This window comes from Lycorma delicatula, chromosome 7 (genome assembly GCF_047948215.1).
Source record: "Lycorma delicatula isolate Av1 chromosome 7, ASM4794821v1, whole genome shotgun sequence".
Lineage (NCBI taxonomy): Eukaryota > Metazoa > Arthropoda > Insecta > Hemiptera > Fulgoridae > Lycorma > Lycorma delicatula.
This window is the reverse complement of record NC_134461.1, coordinates 44,362,695-44,380,780: the sequence shown is the minus strand read 5'-3', so window position 1 is coordinate 44,380,780 and position 18,086 is coordinate 44,362,695. Positions and strand designations below refer to the sequence as shown.

At 29.6% G+C, this 18,086-nt stretch overlaps 1 protein-coding gene across 2 annotated transcripts in view; it reads right to left on the bottom strand.

The window, feature by feature from the left end:
- Positions 1 to 18,086, bottom strand: part of Dh31 (diuretic hormone class 2) — a 369,539-nt gene that overhangs the window by 147,680 nt on the left and 203,773 nt on the right. The gene's annotated exons all lie outside the window — the stretch shown is intronic.

Genomic DNA, 18,086 nt, shown 5'->3' with positions numbered 1-18,086 from the left:
TAATATATGAAACATTAATCTAAATATTAAAACATATATTAAACAATTAATCATTTTGTATGTATAACATATATATATAGTCGTTATTATTGATAATAAAAATAATTACTCTTTATAATGGGAAATATTTTATATTTTAGAATAAATTTCATCAATTTTTCTACTAGAGGTGTCTGAAAATTTTTAAAAAATTAAAAAAAATAAATATTCTTCATCACAAAAACTTTTTGTAGTTATTGCTTATATTTTCAATTGATCTATATTTTTTTTTTTATCTAAACAGAAAATAATACAATCAAGTTAAAAAAACAGCCTTATGTAAAAAGTAAAATAGTAGTAATTTTCCTAAAAAAAGACATTTTTAAAATAAATATTAATAACCAAATATTAACATAAAGTAAAGAAAGTTCACAACTGTGGGTTGTTTCAGATGGACGGCTTACATTCGCGCGCGCGTAACTTAATTAAAAAATCTTTATCTTTTTATTTAAATATATTTTATCGCTTATTTAATTCAATCATTCTAATTAAAGCGCGCGCGCACGCATACCGTATTTAATTCGCGCTGGTGTGGCGGTACCACCGGCGACGGTCAGCACTAACTAAACTAATGTAATTTCACAACTTACATAGAACAAATTTTGCTTGTACGGTCGTCAGAATGCTGTAACCGCGAGGCTTAACGCACCAGGCATCGAGTCATCCAGACGATCTAGTACGATACCCACTCAAAACTAGTTACTTTTTTACACTTTAAATATTATTCATTTATTTAATTCTACCATTCACTTGTGACGTTACAACATAGCAAATGACTACAATGGCATTTGTAGTATTTTCTGTAGGTAGGTATACCTTTCCTAACCCACCGGGTTGGTCTAGTGGTTAACGCGTCTTCCCAAATCAGCTGATTTGGATGTCGAAAGTTACAGCGTTCAAGTCCTAGTAAAGCCAGATATTTTTACATGGATTTGAATACTAGATCGTGGATACCGGTGTTCTTTGGTGGTTGGGTTTCAATTAACCACACATCTCAGGAATGGTCAAACCGAGAATGTACAAGACTACACTTCATTTACACTCATACATATCATCCTCTGAAGAATTATCTTAACGGTAGTTACCGGAGGCTAAACAGGAAAAAAGAAGGTATACCTTTCCTACAAATTAATTTTTTTTTCTGCAGAAGAAAACTTTACAATCGGTTTCTCCTGACGAAACCATAAGAAAATAATATATTAAAATGTCAACCGAGAGAGGGCCATCCAATGATAACCTCACACGAAAACAAACAGTAAGTTATTATTATAATAACAGTAAACATCCATGCAAATAAAAATAATTATTGTAACAACTAAGATCCGGTAAACACTCATTACGACAAAAGCACTATCTACACTGGGTTCTATTGTGTTCAAAACCTTCAGTCCCGCACGAAATCTTTTATCAAATAGAAGATAAACACAGGTAGATAAAACAAACGATTGAAAACAGTGTTAAACAGTAATAGCGTTAAAACCACAGAACTAAACGTTAAAACGATAATAAACATAGATTGTTAAAAAATAATTACAAGAAATGAAAAAAGTTAACATTGGGAAAAAACATGAACATTGATTATCTTCAACGACCATTACTAAAGTCCAGCACATGAACACTTTTCAATTGCTGAATGACATCACCGTAGTGTAGCAGATTCAAACCAAGGTGATTTGAAGGTCTGTTTAATCTAACTGTGTATTTCAAACTGAAATGTACAATCTTATCCCGAATATACGGAATCCCCAGGTATTCATGTATTTCAGAATTCATGACGAACCAAGGCGGTTGGGTCGCTTTCTTTAGTATCTTGTTCTGTGACCTATGGATCACTTTAATATTTCTGTCTCTAATCGTCACTACAAATTAAAAAAAAGTGAATTTATTTAAAAGTTCACTTGGACATTCAAAAACAAAAATACGGGTCGAATTGAGTAACTCGTCTTTTTTTTTTTTGATCAATGTACCAATCTAATGGATGGATTACGAACAGATTTAAGGGCGTAAACAAGAGTTACTAAGAGCATTCTTTCTGAAGGGTAGTGTCTGTTACGTGTCTCTCCTCTTCCTGCTTGAACACTTTACTGAATTACTTCGATCTGTTGAATATTTCTTACATTTCGATTACCTAGATATAACGAAGTTAATTACTTATATTTAGTTAAATTTATTACTTCAATAACTGATTACTGAAATCTAAAAAAAAATCTAAAAGTTTTACTATGGAATAAAACTTATAATGGTCCGTACTAAAGCGGCTATCTTTATGTCCTTTTACTAAATGTAATTTATTATCTTGTGTGTGTACACGCACGCGAATATATATAGTCAAATTTAACAAATTAATTAAAGTATAAATGTAATAGAATTACGATTTTTTATAAGGTATATGTGAATGTTTGGTTTCAGATTTTATAATTAAAAAAAACAACACAAAAAAAAATTATATTGTAATGAAAGTTTTGGTTTGAGGAAAATTTTGTACATAATTCATTTAAACATAAAATATTTTTCAATATAAAAGATAGCGGCTTTACTACAATGTAGTATTAAAACTTTGTTTCTTTACTTCTATTGTATAGATAGGTTTGTATGAACATAGTGTGTACTGTTTAAAACAACAACAATACGTATACTTTCCCACAAAAACACAGTAGAATGTTAAACGTTGTTAAGCCTTAAATCGATACATTGTTGTCATAAATCGTTTTTAACATCATATATCTTTTGAGTATATAATACCTCTCTATATTCTTTCGATGTATTATTCTAAGCTTTTTGAAGTAAAAAATTAAATATCTTACTAAACAAAATCTCTTATTTTTTCTCTATTTTAAGAACAATTAATTTTAAGTCGTAGGTAGCCGCTAATTATTTATTTAATAATTAGCAACGACTTTACATCCGTATTTGACGTGTAGCTTGAAACACTCATTTGTTTGATCTTTAATCACAATAGCTCTGAATGCTGCTTAAAATCCAGGTTTCGGGTATTTTGTAACCTGTATATTTCTCTACAAAAAAAAAGAATGAAAACGAAAAAAAATTCTGATGTGGACACCACATGACTTCGCTGTACGCCTATTAAATTACATTTTCACATTTTTTAAAATGAAAAGTACATAAAATTTTATTTCATTAAAAACTTCTGATATTTTTTCAATTTTTTTTTGTAGTTATTGAATTATTATTATTCATTGTAAAAAATTGTTTGCAATGAGAGGTTAATAATTATTAAAAAATTAATAGATTTAAATTAAAAAAACAGAAGTTTAAAAAAACGGGGATCATTCGAACCGATATGCCTTCCTCTAAGATCCAAATATTTCATTAATTAAAATATTATTTGGCTATAACTGTGCAACCAATGAAAGTAAGTACCACTTATGGTATATCGTTGAAAAGCTTTCAATGTGGTCTTATTTCACAGTTAAGAAAAAGTCCGAAATACAAGTTGTTTTGGATTTTGGGCGTTTTTGGTTCAGTCGATTGCAATCAAAAGGGGAGGTGCACAACTAGATGTTACAAAAGTCCTAAATCAAAACTTTCAATATTTTACGGCTAATCGTTTTTGAGTTATGCGAGATATATGTACGTACGTACGTACGCACATACATAACATAAATATATACGTACGTACAGATGTCACGCCAAAACTAGTCAAAATGGATTCAGGGATGTTCAAAAAAGATATTTCCTTTTTAATCTTGAAACTGAAATTTCTCGCGATCACAATACTTCCTTTACTTCGTACAAGGAAGTAAAAAAGATTCATCGAATTCAGTGCAGTAGTACTGGTTGAAGAAGAAATTTACTAGTTTAACATACTGATGCATGTCTTAAAAATTCCATAATTTCTTCATTCTTTGAAAAATAAACTTAAAATAACGGGGTTTTTAGCTTATATTTTAATATAAAGTAAATATTCATCGAAGACGGTACATTAGTTTTTCATGAATGAGTACGCGTGATGAACATTATACATAAACAAACTTTCAGATTTTTATATTATTATAATAATAAAAAAGTAGAAGATTTTAAATGGATATTTTTATTGATGAATTTTACCCGAGTTGAGAATGAGTTGACTTAAGATCTTTAAATCCTACAACCTTACTGGCGTCAGACTCAATCCGAAAGAATCCAATTTGGCAAATCAGCCAAAGGAAAAGAAAAATATACTCTTAAAGTATATTTAACAGGAGAAGCGTCAACAAGATGACAGATAAGAGAAATTTTTATAGTAATTTTTTTTTAATAGTAATTAAAGTTAACGGATAGAATTAACTGAATAATCATGGTTGATCACTAAGCACTCATTCATTTCTTAGCTTTCTTTGTATGATTCTAAGAAGAAGGTTGGTAAACACAGTTCAACCCCGCATCACAAACAGCGTTCATTGACAGAGTAAAACATTCGTCACAAGACGATTATTTCAATAAAATTACCTTGAAGGTATTGAAGACAGTTAGCTTCCAAATCGGAACATCAAGTAGGAGGAATACTTTATTTCTAAACGGTATACTATTTTATTTTAGAATTAGTACTATTGTTTAAAAGTATCCTGTAATTAGGCTGAAGTAAATAGTCTAGTAGGTGGTTTGTAATTGTAAGTGCTGAATTATTGAATTCAGTATTTTAGTAAAACCTGAAACACACACACATATACATACATACATACATACATACATACATACACACACACACACACACACACACACACACACACACACACACACACACACACACACTGTGTTGTAATTAGGCTGAAGTAAATAGTCTAGTAGGTGGTTTGTAATTGTAAGTGCTGAATTATTGAATTCAGTATTTTAGTAAAACCTGAAACACACACACATATACATACATACATACATACATACATACATACATACACACACACACACACACACACACACACACACACACACACACACACACACACACACACACACACACACACACACACACACACACACACACACACACACACACACACACACACACACACACACACACACCAAAGGCAGCGAAAAAGAGTGAAGATAAGTTTTGTATGAGAGAATTATTTAATATTAAATGAAATAGAAATTCACAAGTGGGAATAGAAATCCAGGAGGAATAGAAAATTACCATCATTTGTACACTTTTTTCTTCATTCATTGCTAAAAAATGTTGTATACAATCATTAAAAAGACGTAACGAGTTTATCACACTCTCTTTGTCTTTTAAATGTGTATCACAATCGCATCAAGAGGAGTCCATTCTGTTTAAGAGTCCCTAAGGATTCGTTAAGTCTTTTCATTCCATTCAAAATTTATCTATGAAAAAGTGGTGTTGGATATTACACACAGCTGCGAAATGAATTAACCCTGACTGCATCCATTATAATTTCATATATTTGTCACAGCAAAAGATTTATTAATTAAAACAGTTTGATAGTTTTTACTTTACTAAAAATTACATTACAGAGGGAGTATTTTACTAATATTGAAAAAATTAGCTACTTTTCAGAATACAAAAGCTTAGTTAAATTTTTTAAATATGAATGTCCATACAATTTTGTTTTATATCTCAAGAGCAGTTCAGATTATAATTATTTTACGTATCCTAGTGTAATATTCTTTTGAACGACTGTCGTCGTTCAGAAGACAGTGGGGGTTATATAATACAAAAAAAAGATTGTTCATTAATTTATTACCTTACTTTATTTGTACAATTATTTCGCAAGTTTTGAGCATGTAAAACAGGTACCAATATAAATAGTTGGGAGTTAATTTCTCTGATAGTAATGATATTCACTATTCAGCTAATCCTATTATGAACAGTCATTTTGGTTGGTTTGACATTATTATGAATAACGATATATTGAGCTCATAGAAAAAGGTAATGGGAAACTCTGTACACACTGTAATATTTTCCGTTTACCCACGAATGTAATGCTTGTTATTTCTAAGAATTAGTCTGCCATTTTTGGAAATGAATGGTACTGTTTTGTCGAGTCAGGTCATAAATGACCGATAAACAGCTTATGTATTAACGAAACTAATTCCAAAGAAAATTAGGTCTCTTATTAAAAAAAAAACTTATTGTCGCACAGCTTTTTTTTTTAAAGCGGCACCGACCTGCAATCATTTTAATATTGAAAATACAGTTAGAATAAAGTCAGTTAAACATTTTTGAAAATAATTTCGTAAAATGCTTTCTCATTCCAAAAATTGAATTAATAGAAATTTTAATTTTACGTTAATCAACAAATTGAATTTGTATTACTTTTCTGGGGTATTTATAATGAAAATATACGTATAAAAAATCGTTTTTGTGGAGCTACGCCCATCCATCCATCCATACAGTATTTGAACATAAAGTAGAATATCTGTGAGTTTGTTGATTTACACTAAAACTCGTTTGAGTCTCAGGAACTGCTGGACCGATGGGAATTATTCTTTTTCTGTTCAACGTCATAAAAATACTAATTATACGAAAAATGATAAAATGTAAAAAATGGCACAAAACACACTTTCGATTATAGCTTTACTGCTCATCAAATACTTGGCTTATTTAGATGTATATATACATCTACAAACTTTTTGAAACTTATAATATACCAGTAAAAATACGGAAGAGAGTTATTGTGAATATAAATTGGATTAAACAAATTTATAGTAGAAAAACCTGTCTGTGACATACCATGAAAAAAAATTAATTAAAATTAATTAAGTGTGAGCAACATAGAACCGAATCCATAATGAAACCTCTACTCAACACTATTAATGAAATACAACTAGCGCAACTAGTGGATCTAGTCGTGTGCTAGTTGCGTGAGAGTACACATCCGTATTTGTTACAACTGACTGTTGCTGCCGTTTGTTAGGTGGTTATGTATCAGTGCAGTTTTGCTGCAATGCAGTATTGTGAGTGCAGTTGTGGTTATGTAAAATGCCTTATTCAATTCAGGAAAGGATAGTTATAGTTGAGGCCTATATTCGTTCTAGAACGTTTGACGAATTACATTAAGTATTCGTAGAAAAACTTCCAAATGCCTGTATCCCAGCGAAGAGTAGCGTAGATGATTTAGTTAGAAAATGGCGTACAATAATTTCGGTTTCAAATGCAAAACGAGATAGGCAACCTTCTATTAGGACTCCACAGGCCATTGCCGATACTGAAGGAGAATTAATGCCAGTTCATAAAAATCACTACGCAAGTTATCCCAACAATCTGGTGTTAAATGCAGATCTTACCGTAAAGTTTTTCAAGAATTAAAATTGCAACCATACCGCCTTACAACTGTGCAACAACTGAAGCGCAGACAGACAAACCGAAACGACTTGATTATTGCTGCTGGCTTCTCAGAAATATTGTTGGTGAACAAATAGATCCGGTGTTGTATTTCATGTCAGATGAGGCACGGTTTCATTTCCAGCCACGTTAATTCGCAGAACACCAGGTATTGGATGACGAGGAATCCTCACGAGATATTCGAGTGTCCACTTCACGATGAGAAAATTGGTGTTTCGTGTGCCGTTTCCGGTAATCGTATAGTGGGACCAATATTTTTTGACCGGATTGTCAATACACGTTTACCTCAAAATTTTCGAAGAATTCTATGCCCAATTCAAACGTTTCACTGAATCGCTTTCATGTAGCTTTCACAAATGAACGAACTGTAAGCAGAGGACGGTGGCCTACACGTTCCTCAGAGTTGTCTACTTGAGATTTTTTCTTTTGGGGCTACTTAAAGGAGAAAGTTTATACATCTAATCCTTACAATATTGATGAACTGAAGATGAAAATTCATCAAGAAATCAATGCAATTGACAACAACGTTTTGCGTCAGACCAACTCTCAATATCAGTCGAGCACAAAAGTGCATGGATGCCCAGGGTAGTCATTTGGAACATCTTTTGTAAGAATAAGGTAAATAAATGCAACATTTTAATTAGGTTTTATGTTTTTCTTATTTAATGTATCCGTATCATTCATAAAATTTAATTCCAATATAACCTACCGATTCTGCAGCGTTTACGTTATGGGTTCGGTTTTATGTTGCACACTCTGTATTACTAAAAGGATCAGTTGAAGAGTAAAGAACAGAGATCGGGAAAAATTAATGATGAACAATCGGAAAAAAAATGAGAGTTATTAGAAATTTAATATTTAAGAAGGAAACAGGAGTGGTGACAGGACACCGTATAAGGGGAACCTTCTCAAGACAGATAATTATAGTAGTAGATTATATTGAGGGACGTCGCTATCGCCTTCTCTGATGAGTATGACAGAGAGGCGGCAGCACTATCCCTTTAATTTTGAAAATAGATCTTTTCGACATCTTCCGTACCTTTAAATTCATTTTATTAAATAAATAAAAATTATTTTGTATATCTATGACATGTGTTGACGTACTTTATATTTCAAAAAGAATCCTGAATAATAACGTATTTTTACGCGTATAACCGTTTTTCGATTAACATTCTTGTTTTTTATTTATCGCATAAAAGTTCTCCGCCGAAAGAGATTTCAGAGTAAGTTACACTTCTATTTGGAAATAACTGGGATGCTTCGATATGTAAAGTTTTTGTATTACAGTATGTCTTTAGAATTCTTGTATATATTTTAAATTTTCATTTAGAAATGTAACTTATAAATATGGAAATAATTATATTCATATTATTCTAATATATGGCATATACTGCGAGCTACCGATTTTGTCACCTTTGCTAACTTCAGATTGCAGGAAAGTTCGTATAAACTCGCTTGGATCAATATTTGTCCTTTCTTTATCTTCAGGTCACTTCTGCTCTATTTAAAATGGACAGGATACCAAGCAACTTAAATTACCTGAGGAAAAATCATTTTTTCCGTGAGTACATTTCTAATATAGAGCCTCAATTTTTGTTGAATTTAAAAAATATACTGAAGCGGTGTTAGTGGGAGAACTCATCTAATCCGATTATTTATAAAATTCAAACTATTGAAATGGAAAGATAAAAGTGAAAAATAACTCATTAGAAAACTCTTTATTGTTGAATAAAGTTATATATGCTTCAATCACTTTCGGCAGACAGGTAAAGTATTGTCAAAGTCCCGTGTGTTTTCGGTTGAAAATAATTCTAGTAACGATGTGGCTTACTTGATCGATTCCATTTTTTCTATAGGGATCCCATTTTAATACGAGATATATTGTTTTTATCCTACAAAGAATTCTACAGGATGAATTCAGTAAGATATGAAACACGATTAAGAATTCTATTTAAAGATAAATTATGATATATTTTGTTCATCACATCTCTTTCGTTGAGATCTAGTACATGTATTATAAAAAAATGTTAATATTGGTTCTAGACTATGAATAGATAACCTTAGAGTACAATTATAATTAGTATTAGGATTACTCCATTTATTATTAATTATGTAAAAGTGAAAGAAATAAAAGAATTTAGATTTGAATATATGAGTTTCAAAAAACATTAGCCAAACGTAAATATGTTTAGGCATAGAGTTGTATGTAGAAATAATGTCTTACATTGAAATATAAAAGAAATTTCATGTAGTAGGAAAATTATAGAATAAAAGTTTAAGCTTGACAGAATGTGTTTTGATTTCATTTTTTTTATAGAGTTTAATCCACAAAGTAGTGCGGACCATAAAGTCATACTTGTTCCTAAGTAATCTTTTTTGTAAAAAACGAATCATCACTAATTTTTATAGTTATTTTTCAAATAATAAATTAAACCTGAATAATTTTTTAATACTACTTTTGTAAAATGCAATAAAAAATAGAAATATATCATGAAAACATGATATTCTAAGTAGATTAGATAAAACTTCAATTTTATTTTTATAAAAAGAATAGTTACTTCACTTATTTAATATGATAATTTTTATAACTTTAAGAATAAAATAACTTTTAACTCATCACATTTTTATTACAACAACTGACTTCTTTTCCATTACCTATTCAAACATCTAGACGTTTTCTTGTCGACGTTGTAGTATAGCAGCATCCCAGTTAACATTCATCTTTACATTTTTTTTCTTTTTTTGATATAACAGCTTCTACTCTACTTCAACTTCTATTTTCATTTTCTTTTTTTATTTAACGTCTGATCTCGTTATTATTATTATCATCATCATCATAATCATCATCATTGTATTCATCGACATTTTCTTTTTCTTTAATCTTGAAAAATATAAAGACAATACTTGAGTTTGAATGAAAGTAAAACATAGAAACAATTTTCTTGGTTTATTCTCGTTAGTGGAAATGTTATTATGTATAATATAATCGTGGAAAAAATAAGCTTATACGAATCTCTTTTTTTTATTATTACGTAACAATTTTACACAATATATGGTAGCACTCTGTATGGAATAAAATCTACCCGTATTTATAACTTTTCAGTTAAAACTCTTAACCACATGAAAAAATTCATATTAAAAATTTTATAAGAATCGGTTTCTTTTTAGGTTTTACCAAAAGGTTTATTTGAATATCGTTCACTTATCTTCAGAAAATACTAATAAACACAGAATATTGTATTGAACAATATTTTCATTGTGTTTATTAATATTATTCAATACTTTACTGAGTATATTAGTATTGAGACGCTCAATATTTTATTCAGAACGCTCTAAAGTCTAAAAATTAACGAACCAATTAATAATTGTTGATATAACATATAAATAAAGTAATTTAATTAAAATTATTAATCACCTCTGTGGTGGAGGGTAGCGTTCTATATATTAACTGGAAGGTCCCGAGCTTGAATCCCCTGAGTATTTTTCATATGCTACGAGCTTTATCTATCACAAATTGCAACTTTTTGTCTGCTAGTTTTTCAGAAGAAAATATATAATTAAACATGAATTACAAATGCCAGATACTGACAAGGCTCTAGAATATCGTTTATTCTATTGATAAAAGTACATGTGAAAGCATTAATAAAATTGAAATCTTATTTTTTTTAATTTCTTCTTTTTTTTTCACTTTAATTGATGAATTAATCTACCATAGAAGCTTATGCTTCATGCTTCATCGATAAAGCTTATTTTTATTTCGTTTATTAATTTTTTTTTTGTAGACCAAATTTTATATAGGATAACGATATTAATGATCCCATAACAAGTGACGGTGAAATGAAAGAGAATTTATGTTATATAAAAGTAATAAATTTTATGTGGACACACGTGACTTCCTTATACGCCGATTAAATTACATACACACATTTTTTTTTTAAATGGAAAGTACATAAAATGTTATTTCACAAATAATCTGCGATTTTTTTTTAATATTCCTATTTTATTGTTATTATTAATTTATTCTTTTTTGTAAACATTTTTTTTTATAATCAGAGGTTAATAATTAATAATAAATCAATATATTTATACTAAAATAAAAGTTACAAAAAAAGTAAATGAAGTCTGATTCGAACCGATGTGCCTTCCCCTTGTAAGATCCAAATATTACATTAATTAAAATTTTATTTGGCTATAACACTGGAACCAATGAAAATAAGTACCACTTACGATATATTGTTGAAAAGCTCTCAATGAGAGCTTATTACTCCAGTTAAGAAAAAGTCCAAAATTCAATTTTTTGGAATTAGGACTTTTTTGGACACTTTTAGTCGAGTCGATTGCAATCAAAGTGGGAGGTGTTGAACTAGATGTTACAACAGTCCTAAATCCAAAATTTCAACATTCTATATCTAATTGTGTTTGATTTATGCGAGATACGTACATACGTACAGACGTCACGCCGAATTTAGTCAAAATGGATTCAGGGAAGATAAAAATAGATATTTCCGTTGAAATCTGAAAATCTAAATTATTCGCAATTACAATACTTCCTTGTACAAAGAAGTAAAAAGAATATTTAAAATTTAAATACGATTTAAGTTCTTTTCCTTTCCTTAAAGATAAAGTTGAAAATTTATTATTCTATATTACACGTTTTCTTATAACGAAAAATCGCAAAGTAATTTTGTAACTACCCAAACTCAATTAGGTAGCTTTCATAAGAAATTATCTATTGTAATGGGTACCATGATTTGACTTCCGGAAAATATCGACATATCTTTGCGTTTCACATCCCCAGACCAAAACAACCATTGTCAGTTCAAAATTTTATATATACATTTACATATATACTTCATTTACATGTGGACACGATAACTGCCGTAATTTTGCGCCAATCTTTGTCAAATTGATACTTAAAATATAACCACTCAAAATCACAGTCTAGTTTATTAATGAGTAAAATCGGACCATGGAGGTGGAAATGGGGAGGGGCTTTTCCGAAAAAACAAAATATCGCTATAATTTTCTTCATTAAGTAAAACAACGAATTCGTTTAAAGTTCCTACTATTCTTTGGATAAGGGCCTAAAACTTATCTAAGTAAAGTTTTATGATATTACCAACCATTGGCCAATGGGTGGAAAAAATGGGATTTCGAACTCAAACCATTTTTGATATGACCAATCCCGACTGCAAGGGAGACTAAAACGTTGCTGGAATTGTAAGAAAATGGGGCTTGTTGTAGGCTAAATAAAGGTGAAAATCTTTTTTATCCTTTACTTAGCAGCGGTGAAATTTACCTCCGCCTTTTGGCGTGTCGAAAAGAATTTTTTTATTTACTAATATATCATATGTAAAACGTAATTAAAAATTAATTTATAAGACAATATTTTGAGAAGTTTTCACAAAAAATTAAGAATTAATTTACCTTTCTCTGATAAAGGTTGTAATATTTTTTTTAGTGAAGAAGATTTTACAATACACCTGTGGTGTCTTCTGGTATAAAGTCAATTTTCTTCTGTTCCTCTCTTATTTTTCTGATGTACCTGTCTTGGTGTATTCCGAGTCGAGATTGAACTGCATCAGCTATTTCAGAAGTCTCGAATCCTGCAACCTCATGCTGTGTCCGTAGAATCCTAGTCTCCTCTTCCGCAATGTTTTAACTCTTTGATGGATTCTAACTCTTTGTAGACGACTTTGTTGGGCAAGATCCACTACTACCCGTCTTTCTGGAAACATTTTGTTGATGAAGGTACTTCCATATCTTCTTTTCATTTTCTGGATTCTGTCGGTCTTCGATTGTTCGTTCAGGTGGAAGGTGTTTCTGCTGCAAACGTGGCTTTTGGTTTTATAATTGTATTGCAGTATCTTATGTTTGTGTTTTTGGACAGACATTTTTTATTGTAGGTGTACCAGGTTCTGGTGTGGATTAATGTTTTTTCGTTTAGGTTTTTGTTATTATTTCTCCAAGGATTTTAATTTTGATTTTATTACCGTTTATATTTATATCTTTTAATCGTGTTGGTTTTTGAAGCATAATTTCCGTCTTTTCAAGCGATATTTTGAGTTCAATTTTATTTTCAAGGTTTTGACTTTTAATATCTATGTTTTAGCTTCGTCAATATATTTTGCTAGCAGTACCAAATCGTTATCATAACCAAGGCAGTATGTTTTGATTTTTTGGCTTATTTTTATTTTTGGAGGCATTTTTTGAGCCATTCCCTCATTACCATTTCCAGAGCGCAGTTGAATAGTAGTGGTGAGAGTTCATCACCTAGGCGCAGATCTCAAATGGTTCTGAGAGTTCACCTCTGAATTTCACTTTTGACTTGTGTTTGTGAAAGTCAGTTTTATTATGTTTATTTATTTGGAAAGAACTCCGAGGTGTCTTAGAAAATTTAGTAGGGATTCTCTGTGGATGCAATCATATGCTTTCTTGAAGTCTACAAACGTTATAACCATGTCTCTGTTTCTTTTTCTGTAGCTATCCTGTTAGCTTGGGACTCATGATCTGGTCTGGACAGCTCCATCAGGGTCAGAAACTTCTTTGGTATTCTCCTAGTTCTTTTTAGAGTTGTAAACCGATCCTGTTAAAGATGATTCTTGAATGAATTTTGTTATGTTGTGTCTAAGAGTGGGATTCCCCTGTTATTGTTAGGTTCTATTTTGTCCACTTTTTTGTGCAGCGAATGGATGAGGATTTACATCTGTTGTTCTGGTAGTTATTTTTTGTTGATGAAGGGCGATTTTTGCTGGTCTTTCTGCATGGTCTACCTGGTTTAATTTTTTTATTCTCACGAACTTACTAATAATTTTAATGAATGAGATTTAGGATGAATAATTTGACATTTTTTTAATCGACTTGAAAATGGAAAAATTCCTAAATTTGAAAGTAGAGAAACAATTTTCAGAAAAAGTTTTTGAAATACATTCAAGTTTCACATTCACTACATTTTATATTCACCAAGTGAATTGTTTTGAGTTTGTATAAGGAATTCCTCTAGTGGTCCTATTGTCAGATTCTTCAACATGATTTAAGTGGAAGATTTTTGAAATGAAAAATTTCGTCACAGTCTAGAGATAATCTCAAGAAATTAAAATTTCATTTTGTAGTCATAATTGCTTATTATTGAATTTTTAAAGCTCAATGATTTATACATGACCTGATGTGATTTTAATATAAAAAGGATTTTAGTATAATTCAGAAAAATCTATATGAAAAATTAGGACTAAAAATTAATATTTATTCCATCATTCTGGATAATCCTTGTCTACTCGGTAATAGTCCATTTACTTCGTTTCAATCTGTTTCATTGTTATTTTATCATATTTCAGATTTCTCGTTTTTGTGTTTTTAACTGATGGTTTTTAACAGTCATATTTATAGGCTTACCATTGTATAAGAAAAATTATCTAAACTTTAAAAAAAATAAAAGTAAAAACGATTTCTATAAAACGTACTAAAAAGAAAATATTGATTTTAAATCTTTCATGCTTGATGATTTCTAAAACTAGAGATTTAAAAAATTGAAAAGTTATTGTTTTCCTTCCTTTTATTATACGCAAATATTTTATCTTTTTTTTTCAAAATTTTTTTATAGATAATTTCTAATTAATCATAATTAATATTTACTTCTATAATTTACTTTAAATTTAGTTTATTTACTTTAATAGCGATAAAACTTTTTAAATTGAATTAATTTTTAATAAAATAAGCTTTTTATTTATTTATTCTTACCATATTACTAAAACAAAGAAAAATAAATATTAGTTTTTAGGCGATTCATATATTTATGGATACTATTTAAAAAACATCCTTTTATTAAAAACATAACTTTAAATCCTAATAAAATTAAATATGTTAATCAGAAAAGAAGAAGCAGAAGTAAATCATTTATAAATTAATTTTCTATTTGACTTAAAAAGAAGATATATAGAACTCATGATTAATTATGCAGAGTAATCTGTTTGTTGTTGACCAATCCATATACAATTTATAACGATGTCAGTTATGGTCAGGTTAATAAATTCTAATATACTACTAGTTTGTGAATATGCAAATTTGGATTTAAAATTTCCTTTAATGTTTCTGTACCTTAGTGCAACAGGAGTTTGATGATAATGTTGATGGAATTGATGACGATGACCGTGCTTTGGGCACGCTATAATATGCATTATTTAACATTCCCTTAGATAATATAACTCCTGTTTCATCATCTTTCATGATCTGCGTCACACAAAACCTCTCGTCCACGTACACACATTAACACTACTTGCATGTACATATATATTGGCTACTTGATTGTATTAATACGTATATACAAAACCAGGTACTTTGTAAACAGAGAATATTTAAACACCTCAAGGCGGCATCACGTATACGATATTCATCAACTGACAAATATTTACCAATTGATAAATTTGTTAAACTATTATCGGCTGTCTATTCAATGAAAGCACTTGCATGGGTATAATATCCACCTGTTTACAGATAAGTTACTGAGAATTTTTATAAGTGGATGTTCATTTACTTTGATGTATACGTAAATGATTTTGGATATCTGATTTATTGAGACGAATCCATCCGTTAAAAAGAAAAATCTGAAAAAAAATATTTTCATTAAAATTGATCTAATCAATTTTTTCTTTGAATTTCCAATTTTTAGTGAAACCTATGAATGAATGAATTATGACTTGTATTTGGCACAATGTACCCTGGCCGATAAGTTACAATTTTAATCAATAATTAATTATGGAAAATAATAAAGATGATAATCTTCCGGCTTAGTCTAGCGGTTAAACTCGTAATCGCAAAATAAGCTGATTTCGAAGTTGAGAGTTCTACGGTTACAGTCCTTGTAAAGGCAGTTGATCTTATATGGATTTGAGTGCTAGACTGTGGATACCGATGTTCTTTGGTAGTTTGGGTTTAAATTAATCACACGTCTCAGTAGCAGTTGACCTGAGTCTGTTCCAGACTACATGTTTACCGGTAAATTTACACCTACATTACAGCTACGTCAGGTTTGACAACCTGGTAGCGATAATTGTATTTGCCTATACACCCACACTCAGACTTGGAAGTAGCTGGGGTTGGGAAAAAAATATTGGATTATCTTATTTTACCTCTCCCCAAATAATTACTTTAATGTTAATCTACACATTTAATTTTATTAATGAAACATGTCTTCAAAACAAAGAAGAAAAGTTAAAGGAAAGCATCCTCCTTTGATTATTTTTTAAAAGTAAATTCGAATTTATACCGAATGACAAATGAACAAAAAAGCTTTCTAACAATTTTTTTTTTAATAACCAATAAAAAATAATATATATATATTTTTTTTCTCGACAATTTTAACAATTTTGGAGCTATAGTTTGTCAGCTATAGGCTATTAGTTAAACAAATTCTATTCATTCAATAAATGGTAATTAAAAAAAAGATAGACTTCGTTCAAAAAACTGTGAAAAAAATGATAATTTAAAAAAATAATAATTATATTGACAAAATTAAATTGCAAAAGTTAACAGAAAAGTTATTAGGAAGTAAAATATGTCTCCCTAAATGTTTTTTATTATTATTAACCAAGTTATTATGCTTCAAACTCATTGGAAACGAACTAGGTTGATAAGTATTGTCAACATCTGCTTCTTATGACGAAGCATAATTTATTATTGTGAAAAGAACGAAATTCATCATCTTTTTGGGTATTAAAAGGACAAATTGAAGGGTCTTATTTATTGGTCTTTTTTCTATTCCTTTTTTTGTTTAACCTCCGGGACCACCGTAAGGTAATGATTGAGAGGATGAGATGAGTGATTTGTAACGTGTGTTAGAATGCCATGGCTGACCGGGATTTGAATCCGGGACCTCAGGATGAAAGGATGAGACGCTGAATAATAAAGACGCTAAATTAATAGAAAATTTATTAGAAAATTACTTTTCTTTAACATATATAATTTAATTTTATTACGTGAATTTATATTTTAATATCTTAAGGAAAACTAAAAAAAAAAATCTTTGTCTCAAGAAAAATAATCCAAGTCGCTTTACATCCGGGTAAAATCTAAAAAAAAATATCAAAAAGAAATCCTTTGATTGTCTAATTAAACACATTGTCACATTACTTTGACGAATTTGGATCGTTTTTCAGTTATCGGCTGTTTTACATGTGGTAGGTATTCCAGTCAGAAATAGGTATTTTTTATAGTTATATTTGGATCATTCGTTTTGATAGTAGAATAAAAAAATTGATTAAATAATGAATGGAGGGATATTTGAAAAAAAAAAAATTAAAAAATATATAAAAGCTCACGTATTCAATGATTACTTTTACCAGTCGGATTTTTAAATTTTAAATTAGTTCAACAATATCATTGACTGATTATTCTGATTTGTGAAAAAAATTGTTTTATGAAGATGAATGTTGATTATTACTTTTGTTTAACATGGCCCGTTGGTATGTATAATATATAGAATTATAATTATATGCTATAAAATCGCTTACCAAAAATTAACTGTAGTATTACAAGTTCTAGCGCTTTCAGAAAGTTATTTCTATCCTCAGGAACGTACGCTAGTTAGTTATGTATGTAATAATATTCATTTCACATATAAATTAAGTTATATAAATAAAATAGTAATTGTATAAATATAAAAATTTATTTTCAAAATTATTAAAATTAAATCAAAAGTAATTAGTCTTGTCGTTATTATGGTCTCAATTGTTATGTTTATTGGGAGGGAAAC